Source organism: Haliotis asinina, chromosome 5, assembly GCF_037392515.1.
Source record: "Haliotis asinina isolate JCU_RB_2024 chromosome 5, JCU_Hal_asi_v2, whole genome shotgun sequence".
Lineage (NCBI taxonomy): Eukaryota > Metazoa > Mollusca > Gastropoda > Lepetellida > Haliotidae > Haliotis > Haliotis asinina.
In genome coordinates, this window is record NC_090284.1 from 7,882,463 (window position 1) to 7,896,093 (window position 13,631).

The following is a 13,631-nucleotide window of genomic DNA, read 5'->3' on the forward strand; positions in this document are numbered from 1 at the left end:
AAATAGGACGATATCCAGCTCAATACTATCGAGCCAATGCTATGACTTAAATAGGACGATATCCAGCTCAATACTATCGAGCCAATGCTATGACTTAAATAGGACGATATCCAGCTCAATACTATCGAGCCAATGCTATGACTTAAATAGGACGATATCCAGCTCAATACTATCGAGCCAATGCTATGACTTAAATAGGACGATATCCAGCTCAATACTATCAATCCAATGCTATGACTTAAATAGGACGATATCCAGCTCAATACTATCGAGCCAATGCTATGACTTAAATAGGACGATATCCAGTTCAATACTATCGAGCCAATGCTATGACTTAAATAGGACGATATCCAGCTCAATACTATCGAGCCAATGCTATGACTTAAATAGGACGATATCCAGCTCAATACTATCGAGCCAATGCTATGACTTAAATAGGACGATATCCAGCTCAATACTATCGAGCCAATGCTATGACTTAAATAGGACGATATCCAGCTCAATACTATCGAGCCAATGCTATGACTTAAATAGGACGATATCCAGCTCAATACTATCGAGCCAATGCTATGACTTAAATAGGACGATATCCAGCTCAATACTATCGAGCCAATGCTATGACTTAAATAGGACGATATCCAGCTCAATACTATCGAGCCAATGCTATGACTTAAATAGGACGATATCCAGCTCAATACTATCAATCCAATGCTATGACTTAAATAGGACGATATCCAGCTCAATACTATCGAGCCAATGCTATGACTTAAATAGGACGATATCCAGCTCAATACTATCGAGCCAATGCTATGACTTAAATAGGACGATATCCAGCTCAATACTAGCAATCCAATGCTATGACTTAAATAGGACGATATCCAGCTCAATATTATCGAGCCAATGCTATGACTTAAATAGGACGATATCCAGCTCAATACTATCGAGCCAATGCTATGACTTAAATAGGACGATATCCAGCTCAATACTATCGAGCCAATGCTATGACTTAAATAGGACGATATCCAGCTCAATACTATCGAGCCAATGCTATGACTTAAATAGGACGATATCCAGCTCAATACTATCGAGCCAATGCTATGACTTAAATAGGACGATATCCAGCTCAATACTATCGAGCCAATGCTATGACTTAAATAGGACGATATCCAGCTCAATACTAGCAATCCAATGCTATGACTTAAATAGGACGATATCCAGCTCAATATTATCGAGCCAATGCTATGACTTAAATAGGACGATATCCAGCTCAATACTATCGAGCCAATGCTATGACTTAAATAGGACGATATCCAGCTCAATACTATCGAGCCAATGCTATGACTTAAATAGGACGATATCCAGCTCAATACTATCGAGCCAATGCTATGACTTAAATAGGACGATATCCAGCTCAATACTATCGAGCCAATGCTATGACTTAAATAGGACGATATCCAGCTCAATACTATCGAGCCAATGCTATGACTTAAATAGGACGATATCCAGCTCAATACTAGCAATCCAATGCTATGACTTAAATAGGACGATATCCAGCTCAATATTATCGAGCCAATGCTATGACTTAAATAGGACGATATCCAGCTCAATACTATCGAGCCAATGCTATGACTTAAATAGGACGATATCCAGCTCAATACTATCGAGCCAATGCTATGACTTAAATAGGACGATATCCAGCTCAATACTATCGAGCCAATGCTATGACTTAAATAGGACGATATCCAGCTCAATACTATCGAGCCAATGCTATGACTTAAATAGGACGATATCCAGCTCAATACTATCGAGCCAATGCTATGACTTAAATAGGACGATATCCAGCTCAATACTATCGAGCCAATGCTATGACTTAAATAGGACGATATCCAGCTCAATACTATCGAGCCAATGCTATGACTTAAATAGGACGATATCCAGCTCAATACTATCGAGCCAATGCTATGACTTAAATAGGACGATATCCAGCTCAATACTAGCAATCCAATGCTATGACTTAAATAGGACGATATCCAGCTCAATACTATCGAGCCAATGCTATGACTTAAATAGGACGATATCCAGCTCAATACTATCGAGCCAATGCTATGACTTAAATAGGACGATATCCTGCTCAATACTAGCAATCCAATGCTATGACTTAAATACGACGATATCCAGCTCAAAACTAGCAATCCAATGCTATGACTTAAATAGGACGATATCCAGCTCAATACTATCGAGCCAATGCTATGACTTAAATACGACGATATCCAGCTCAATACTAGCAATCCAATGCTATGACTTAAATAGGACGATATCCAGCTCAATACTAGCAATCCAATGCTATGACTTAAATAGGACGATATCCAGCTCAATACTAGCAATCCAATGCTATGACTTAAATAGGACGATATCCAGCTCAATACTAGCAATCCAATGCTATGACTTAAATAGGACGATATCCAGCTCAATACTAGCAATCCAATGCTATGACTTAAATAGGACGATATCCAGCTCAATACTATCGAGCCAATGCTATGACTTAAATAGGACGATATCCAGCTCAATACTATCGAGCCAATACTATGACTTAAATAGGACGATATCCAGCTCAATACTATCGAGCCAATGCTATGACTTAAATAGGACGATATCCAGCTCAATACTATCGAGCCAATGCTATGACTTAAATAGGACGATATCCAGCTCAATATTATCGAGCCAATGCTATGACTTAAATAGGACGATATCCAGCTCAATACTATCGAGCCAATGCTATGACGTAAATAGGACGATATCCAGCTCAATACTATCGAGCCAATGCTATGACTTAAATAGGACGATATCCAGCTCAATACTATCGAGCCAATGCTATGACTTAAATAGGACGATATCCAGCTCAATACTATCGAGCCAATGCTATGACGTAAATAGGACGATATCCAGCTCAATACTATCGAGCCAATGCTATGACTTAAATAGGACGATATCCAGCTCAATACTATCGAGCCAATGCTATGACTTAAATAGGACGATATCCAGCTCAATACTATCGAGCCAATGCTATGACTTAAATAGGACGATATCCAGCTCAATACTATCGAGCCAATGTTATGACTTAAATAGGACGATATCCAGCTCAATACTATCGAGCCAATGCTATGACTTAAATAGGACGATATCCAGCTCAATACTATCGAGCCAATGCTATGACTTAAATAGGACGATATCCAGCTCAATACTATCGAGCCAATGCTATGACTTAAATAGGACGATATCCAGCTCAATACTATCGAGCCAATGCTATAACTTAAATAGGACGATATCCAGCTCAATACTATCGAGCCAATGCTATGACTTAAATAGGACGATATCCAGCTCAATACTATCGAGCCAATGCTATGACTTAAATAGGACGATATCCAGCTCAATACTATCGAGCCAATGCTATGACTTAAATAGGACGATATCCAGCTCAATACTATCGAGCCAATGCTATGACTTAAATAGGACGATATCCAGCTCAATACTATCGAGCCAATGCTATGACTTAAATAGGACGATATCCAGCTCAATACTAGCAATCCAATGCTATGACTTAAATAGGACGATATCCAGCTCAATACTAGCAATCCAATGCTATGACTTAAATAGGACGATATCCAGCTCAATACTAGCAATCCAATGCTATGACTTAAATAGGACGATATCCAGCTCAATACTAGCAATCCAATGCTATGACTTAAATAGGACGATATCCAGCTCAATACTAGCAATCCAATGCTATGACTTAAATAGGACGATATCCAGCTCAATACTATCAATCCAATGCTATGACTTAAATAGGACGATATCCAGCTCAATACTATCGAGCCAATGCTATGACTTAAATAGGACGATATCCAGCTCAATACTATCGAGCCAATGCTATGACTTAAATAGGACGATATCCAGCTCAATACTATCGAGCCAATGCTATGACTTAAATAGGACGATATCCAGCTCAATACTATCGAGCCAATGCTATGACTTAAATAGGACGATATCCAGCTCAATACTATCGAGCCAATGCTATGACTTAAATAGGACGATATCCAGCTCAATACTATCAATCCAATACTATGACCTTAACAGGAAGATGTCCAGCTCAATACTATCAGTCCAATACTATGCCCTTAACAGGACGATATCCAGCTCAAAACTATCAATCCAATAATAAGGCCTTAATAGAAAGACATCCAGCTCAATACTATCAGTCCAATACTATGACCTTAACGGGAGGATATCCAGCTCAAAACTATCAATCCAGTACTATGACCTTAATATGAAGATATCCAGCTCAATACTATCAATCCAATACTATGACCTTAACGGGAGGATATCCAGCTCAAAACTATCAATCCAGTACTATGACCTTAATATGAAGATATCCAGCTCAATACTATCAATCCAATACTATGACCTTAACGGGAGGATATCCAGCTCAAAACTATCAATCCAGTACTATGACCTTAATATGAAGATATCCAGCTCAATACTATCAATCCAATACTATGACTTGAACGGGAAGATATCCAGCTCAATACTATCAATCCAATACTATGACCTTAACGGGAGGATATCCAGCTCAAAACTATCAATCCAGTACTATGACCTTAATATGAAGATATCCAGCTCAATACTATCAATCCAATACTATGACCTTAACGGGAGGATATCCAGCTCAAAACTATCAATCCAGTACTATGACCTTAATATGAAGATATCCAGCTCAATACTATCAATCCAATACTATGACTTGAACGGGAAGATATCCAGCTCAATACTATCAATCCAATACTATGACCTTAACGGGAGGATATCCAGCTCAAAACTATCAATCCAGTACTATGACCTTAATATGAAGATATCCAGCTCAATACTATCAATCCAATACTATGACCTTAACGGGAGGATATCCAGCTCAAAACTATCAATCCAGTACTATGACCTTAATATGAAGATATCCAGCTCAATACTATCAATCCAATACTATGACTTGAACGGGAAGATATCCAGCTCAATACTATCAATCCAATACTATGACTTGAACGGGAAGATATCCAGCTCCTCATTATCGCTTCGTTGTAATGGATTGATTGGTCATGCTTCATGCTTTGGGGTTTGTTTGTTGGCTTGCTATTAATCGCCACACCCACCAGTATTTCAACCATATTGAGTGTGGGACAGGCAGTCAAGAAAATGACACCATGAGCATTGATCTACACCATTGAGAAAGGATGTTAAGTCAGCGATCCTGACCATCGGATCCCGTTAGAGACCTGTTACAATAAGCATTGTTTGTTGGGAATATTTTATACCCGGATATCCTCTGATATGATGAATTTATAGACTTGATTTTTCCCGTTTGGCTTTGTTAGGGTAGGATTATTTTATAGACTATCACATTTTTAGATGTAAATGTTGTGTAAGCAAAACAGGATACACTTACCGTTCACTGATTTTCAGTGATTCATTCATTCTTTTTCAATATACACATGTATTGCCTTCTAGGACCAATCGAATTAGGTTTGAGCAAGTAATCGAAATGGATAATGTTTTACGATTACCATCCACAGAAAGAAATAAATGTGAGATTTGCTTGACATTTTGTAATCTCTGAAACGAACTAAGGTAAACTATGCCATGACATTTAGTTCAGCTATTTACACCATTATCTATAATTCAACAAACCTGGGGAAAAGTAATGAACTTATCCATCGGGTATATCTCACAACTTGTGTTGTAGATAGTGCACTGTACATATGTATCGTCAAGGGTTTGGGACAATTTGCAAAAACTGAATAGGTTCCCACTCAAAATGTACGTGCACGTGGAGACAAGACTAACTGAATCGTAATCACCAGATCGCGACCATGCCTGATTAAACTCCCTTGATACGTCAAAGGGTAATTCTTGAGACATCTGTAGGTTCGACAGATATTTGTTGGATAAATACACGTTAATGTTGCAAGTATTCCCTAACATGTAACTAAACAGAACCTGTGGCCATTAAATCTAATCAAACGAGAAACCAGAAGCAGAAAAAAGAAGCCTTTGTGAATGGTTAAATTTGTACAGAAAGAACAAGTTATTTAAATTGCAGGAATAATATTCGATTTCTTGTAATCCTATCCAGCTTTAATTTTATCTCTTGATTGATCCTTTCAATGCATGATTTATCGAGCGAATCCGAAGAGGAATTAATCTATTTAGTTCATAATTGTGAGTATCAAACGGTTTAGTTATCACATTTGCTCTGTAAATGGTACTTTGAAAGTGGATAGGATCTTTGATCTGTGATTTGTGATTATTTGGTGTAGGCACGCATTGAAGAGGCCGATTAATAGCTTTGTAATTTTAGTATTGACATGTATACTTTCAGCTCCCTACAAACTACGAAAGGGTGTGCGTAATGCTGTCACCGGTTGGAATGTAGACCACCAGCAAACACTCTAGACATAACACATGTACATAAATTCACACAAAGCGGACTTAATGTTTAGAATCTTACTTCTTACTTTACGGCTCTATATGATATTGGGTTCAAAGGACGTTCTTCAAAGTGTCTGGCATGGGCTATTCAATACCTCAACCTTCAAATAATGGCGATTTCATGATATATATATTGTTGATTTCTACATTGCGGTAGCAGTGTACCAGTGGTATGACGGCGTTTTCTAAATAATTCGATGTGGATTAAATTATTTTTCAGGACAGTCATACATCAATAACACATTATCTCAATGTAGTAAACTATTTAGATGACACATTCTTCCCAAAGAAACCGTGTCTGATTATCAACAGAGAATTATTTCATAATCTGAATAAATACAGTTTTGTCTGTTGTATTTTCCGTGGTGGTTAAGGTAAATACTTATGAAAATTATGAAAACACTGCGTTTACTGTTGAACATGAAAGAAACAGCACTGACAGTATCTTGAGCATTGGCATCCTATAGTAGTATCATCGCCAACAAATAGAAGATTACAGGAATTTCATGTTTTGTAAATAATATATTTGGATAAAACTGTTTCCATTCTTTTAGATTCACTTGGAACTTAATCATGCAATAAATCAGACCGTGTCTTTCCTAAGTAACGAGAAGTATATCTGGAACTGCAGGCCCAAAATATCTGTATATGTTAAATGTACAACTACCACGATACGCACTGAAGACTACACATTCGTGTTTTCAAGTACGTGATATTTTTTTTATCTCATAGCATACACGTTGTTACAGATTCAAGAGTGAGGAATGAATATGTGCATTGTGGCTATACATTTCACTCATCACCATTTATTGAATTTGCCTTCCAATGACGTCTCTGTGATTTTAACAGTGACAAAACCTGGCCCTTGATGGCATGGAAATACAATCATGCTGTAGACAGTGCGGTACCACATTATACTGGTCTTGCAACATCCGTTGTGGAAGGTGCGAAACAAACATAAAGGTGTTAACAATCATAAATTTACTGTGATGGCATATATCATAACAAATCCTGTCAGATATTGCTAACTCGTCATTTACGCAATTCCAAATTCTGTCTCATGTGTCAAGTGTATGTGACACCCAAATGTAATAAACAAAATACCCATTAGATGGGTTTCGTTTCAAGCATTAATATTTGATCATTGTAATTTGATTATTGTAATGGGAGAACATTCTGCTGCATAAATAACTGAGTGGTATGGGGGATAAAAAGATATGGATCATTCGAAATGTCTGATGCATTTCTGTCTTTCGAAAAGCCATGTTCTTAGTGTGGCCTCATGGTTACTCTTCTTGAAAGAAATTACTAATTTTAGTTCGTCATAAGTGAGCTGTTACCATTTCGTTCGACTGAAACATACATAAAGTGTTCGAGCAAAACGCCTCGTTCGTTATATCGGACAGTTCGGTATAAACGTGTTGTTTTCTTATCAGCATAACTAACTGTAGTATATTTATTTAGACGTGAGAACTTGTTTACGTAGACGCGTGTAATCAGGTTACTGAGGCTTCTGCGATGTAGCAAGTCCAGTGTAACACATCTGTAATGTATAATCGGTTAGGTAGCCTCTGTCAGATCACAAGTGTTGGGAATCTGATGTTATGGTTTTAATTTTGAATTGATTATCGATTTTTCCTATTCTCCTGTTTGTTTGATTGGATTCTGAATCTGATCTTCGCCCTAGGCCGAAGGTGCTAAGGAGGGATAGAGGAGGGGATCCATGAACTTTTAAATTTTTTAATGAAATGTATTGCCCATTGTCACATCACATACCATAGCTTATTACCCTTGCAGGCCAGAAAGCACAGGTGAATACTGTGATAAAAGTACATGTGCCTTTCAGTGATTCTGAACGTTGATTAGTCATCTAGGGAGAGACGGAACATGGTGGGTTGACGGAACTACTTTTTAGGATCAAAGTATATTGACAACCGTTTCATTGATTACCAGCATGGGTGTCCCAAGGCTAAAACCGCGATCTCTAAAACGTTTCATCGAGACCCTCTCTGACAATCATCGAATCATGCAAATTTCTCACAAACGTGTTCCATCAATAAACAGTTACTCTTCAATGAGTTACTCTTCTCTTGAGAAACAATGTCAATCCGTCAATGAATTGTTGTGAAACTCCAGCGCTCTTTCCACTCATCCTCTGCCTCAGACTTCCTGCATGTCACAGTCACTGACGCATGCCGTAATTATTCATTCTGTACATGCACTATTTTCAGGTCCAATTTAGGGTGGTGATGGAGCAGAGTCGAGCATGGCTGAGCGGCATATTGTGGATGACATGTTACAGCGATCTGTATGTTAAACACGAAAATGTCATGGTTTGGAATATGATACAGTAAACTCCCTGGATCTCGAATCCCAAGGGACCATCAAGACAGGTTCGAGATATCGTGTGATTCGAGATTGAAATACATTGTATGTATATACAGTGTGTACATATTACTACATATACATTTAACTTGTATACAAGTTAGAAAACAAAGAATCTCTAGTTTCAGTCTTTCTTTTTTTCGCTTCACAGTAATCATCATAATCATCATACGCAGGGTACGTAAAAGCATACATTGCGTATAAATAAAAACTGTATTCTAAACATTTGTCACATGTACATGTACCTGTAATAGAAAACACCTCAGCGTACATCACTTCAGCGGCCATACTGATCACGTGACAGTGAGTATTGTTACGAGTGTGTATTTTCTGTATATTTTGTTATTAAGTAAGTAATAGGTATTGTTGGGTCACAACCTTTAGTGTTTTGAATAATAATTATGATGGGCCACATTTCGTATAATAGATATGGTCAGCATTTTTAGGATTGTGGCAGCTGGCTTTCCGGAAGCGCTTTAGAGTTACCTCCTCCTAAATTTGTTTTGATTATTTGTCACTTCCGGAAGACTGCCATAGCATTCTACGGTGTTGGCAGTAGTCGTAACTGCTCGAAAGTTCTTGAAATTATGACTGAATGTGTATATAAATGCTAGCTGGCGTGTTTGGGCGGACACGGACACACATTACTGGAGTATATATCATCAATATCCGACAACGCTTGATCTAGTGATGCCTGGCCGCTCGCTGTGTTATATTCTGCATAACTGTTTCTCTCTCGCACTAAGACTTTGGTGAGTTTGCTGCATATTTTGTGACCCATGGCCTTAGAGTTTGCCTCATTTGTATTGTACTTGAGATCGGTATTGTGAAATTGACTTGTGACTTTGTACAACTTGCTATCTTCGCTTAATAATATACTATTCGAATGTTTTAGATTTGTCTTTGTTCTGTTTTGCTGGTTCACAGAGAATTAGCCTATTAGCATATAGATGGATAACAAGTGAGTTCAACTTGAAAGTTTTGTCATTTCAAAGCTCGACCCTCTGTGGTCCTGTTCAAGTCCACGATGGTCAAATGAAGGCAATCTTTAGTGGCTTCTTATGAAAATCTTCTGTTTCACGCAGTTAAAAATTGGGTGGACAATTTTTAGTTGAAATATTTTAAAGCGTTAACGTTGTTCGTTAACACGGTCAGAGTTACCGATGCCAGTAACGGTTGTCACCCCAAGCCCCATTAACGAAATTGGAGCGGGTGACAACATTATTGGGATGAGCATATAACATCGATACAAAACCGTGTCAGTAGCAAGCTTTATTTAATGAGGGTTTGGATTTCAAAAGCATATATGCAACACCAAAAGACCAAAGATTAAACTAAATATGACTATGAAATGTTTCAGGCTAATTGAATTATACGCTTTTAATATACAATCTGCACCCTTGCACAACTAATGCAGTCTTACTGGTGTCAATAGTTTTGTGAGTATGATCCCCCCAAATCCCTTTAAATTCTGTTCTGCGAGATATCGTGAACCTGGTCTGGTGCTCTTTTCAGTTGAGATAAGTAGGGCAGTGAGTTATTGACGGCCTCTCGTCAGATCTGGAAGACGTTAAGAATGAACGTAACTGACAGATCATTATCCACATCACAGGATTAATACTGAACAGCGTTCTTTGGAGATCCTGAATTGTCTGTTCTGGTGCCTTTCTACTGTTTGGTTGGCCGAGACTCATCTTTCATCCAGCATCGATACTTCCACACGGCCGTTTTACAAGCTGTTTTCTACTTTGTTATCAGAATAAGAGGGGACTGACATTCCTCTTGGATACATGGTGCAAAAGAACAGACTGATATCATCCAGTGTTCAGATTAGCTTATAGCTTATCATTGTCTGGTAGCAGGAAAGTATGATCGCCTAATATGATTCACGTCAGGGTAAGCAACGAAATATGGACAGTTAGTTTGTGAAAAAGTATTTTGTGGGCTTATCAATAGCAAGCGCTCAGTCATTTACTTCTTCTGCAAGACCCGTAGTGTATAAACCTGGCTTCAGTGCAAACAGTTTCATCAAATTTCACCATTTCTACATTATATTGGATGAATGCCATCCTTGAACATCGGTAGAGTTTACATGGCGCATCTTCAGTTTCACAACTTGTAGAATGCACAGTAGCAGTGACGGGGTTGATATCTTTTGATTCATTGCGATAATTTACGCTTACACCATGAAGAAATATTCTCAATTTAAAACATCTCAACAAGTGATCTGTCAGAATAATGACCTGTGCGTAATTAGGCCAGCAAGAAAGTTTGAAACAAGAATGATTGTCAAGAAGTGTAGAAATACCTAATGAATCGAGTAATTTTTATCAAACTTATGAGCCAGTTTGTTTTTGGTTTTTTCTGATTGTCATATACTTCTGGATGATGTAAGTATCAGCGAAGCTGCCGAAGACTCTGAACGGAAACGTCATGTGTTAACTTCTTCGCTTGGATGATCTCGACTAGCCTGAAAATTGAAACAGAAGGTTTTATTACTACCCGAAATCAGGCGCGTAGCAAGCCATATTCCTCGTGTAAGCCCGATAGGCTGCAAAGTTATATATCTAGGTAGTGTTGAGGGCTTGCCTAACAATTTCTGCAACAATCATGTGTAAGTCCGGGCTTTTTTCATAATGGTAGCTAAACTCCTGGAAATGTCACGTTTGTATCCCAAGTTGTCCACCTCCACGTGATTCTTGTCACTACTATATGTTTGCTACCTTCCATAAATCATAGTGTTATTCATTGTGAAATAATGTTCCAACTCATAAATAATCTTTAGCAAAACCTCTTGCCATTCAGTAGTGGGCACATGTATTTTGACTTGTGCTATATTGCAGAATTCTTTAATGTGCTGCAATCTTCCGCAGAGTGAACACTACAAAAACATCATTTTAGGTACAAAAGGGGAGCTAAGCCTTGCCTCTCATCTCACATTTCGTACTGCATCAGACATGTGTGAGATAATCTGATCATATGTCGTGCAGCAAACCAAATATATGTGTTGCACGGACCTCGTTTTAACGTTTCTTTTTCAGTTTCATTTGCTGTTTTTTTTATTGGACGAACATGATAGTTTTGTGTGTGTTTTAGGGTTCATTCCAAAACAAAAATTGCTTGCTTGATTTGTTAACTGATACCATCATGCAGAAGATCCTGTCGTTTCATCAGCATATCCAGATTGGAAATACACTGTTCAACTTCAGTTAAAGTGTTGGGCACTAACAGGGCCTACGTTTGGCATAGGACGCCTTAAAACTATTCAGCTTACACCTAACACTGGATACCGCCGCTGTTGTAAGGAGGCCAATATTACATTCCCCATCTTATTGCTTTTATCGCTTTTTTGTTTTCTCTTTTTTTTGTTTTGCGCCATACTGCCTCTTAATTTGTAATGTGTAAAGTAGTTTATTCTAAAATGCACGTTTTTAATTATAAAACAGTGTTCTTATCCGGACTGATTCCAGGGTAGCTGCTGCGTTAGTTTCAGTTTGGGAGGCAACAGAATCTATTCAAACTTTATTACTCAAAGGAACCACTAACGGTGGTACATGAGTTGGATTTTACACATAGTTATGTAGGAATTACAGGAAGATGGCATACTCGAGATTTAGAAATCTTGACAGTTTTGTCAGGCCATGCATGTTATTATTCCCAACAAGTAGCTTATATTTTGAGGTGTTAGGCCAATCATAAATAAATACCACTAATAATTCCAAAAATAATGGAATTCATAGCCAATTTGTTGAGAAATACACAATGTACAAAATCTCTCTTCACGAGGAATGTCCAACCAGTAGCCCCTTACTATTGGCAATTTGTGATTACTTGTTATAAAGCATAATAAAAGTCATAAATGTTGTCTGTGAGTAATAAATACTTTTCCAAACATGGTGAATCTTTGTACTTTTTAATTCCTTCACAGTGCTTTGTTGCTTGTGGTTTGACTTGGAGTTTTTACTCTTTGACTTGGCCTGATTCCAGGTTAGCTATTCCATTAGTTTCAGCATGGGAGATATGACATGACATGGCATCTATTGCCCGACACTGAGAGCGAGCACCCGTGTTTCTGCCAACAACAAAGCTCTTCCGAAACTATATGAAGATACTGCGTTGGAAAGTCTTTGAAGTTCACATGCTTCGAAGGATCTTAGTGGGTTCGACCGGGGCAGCTCCTCCCGGGAGAAGGTCCATTTGTTGTCTGCAGATTATGTGAAGAGCAAGATCTCAGTGGATACCGAGTCTTACAGGCCAGACTTTCCTGCGCTTTAAAAAAAATAATTTACAAAAGATAACAGTTACTTTTAACTTAATAATACCTGATGTGGAACTGGTGACGCGTGCTCTTTTTCAGACATTTTATACTATCCAAACGTCACGAGCGCATTTGTACACATGAATGTGTTTTTTGCGAGTTTATTTAATTTGGCCACCAGCTTACTTGAAGCGATTACAACATACGTGTAACCTCCTCTAAAACCTCCTTGAAAATAACACTACTAATCCTGTTATGTAAACCATGTATCAGACGTTTTGCTCTGCTGACGCCTCTGTCAAAAACAATACCACATTGATTGGAAATAATATGTTTTATTCTGGCGCGACGTGTTATTGTTTGAAGGGAAACAAGAGTACTATTATACCTCTGAGCCTGAATATGTTTACTGTCTGCTTCGGACAAGATTGATTTGGGATTACAATGAAAAGTA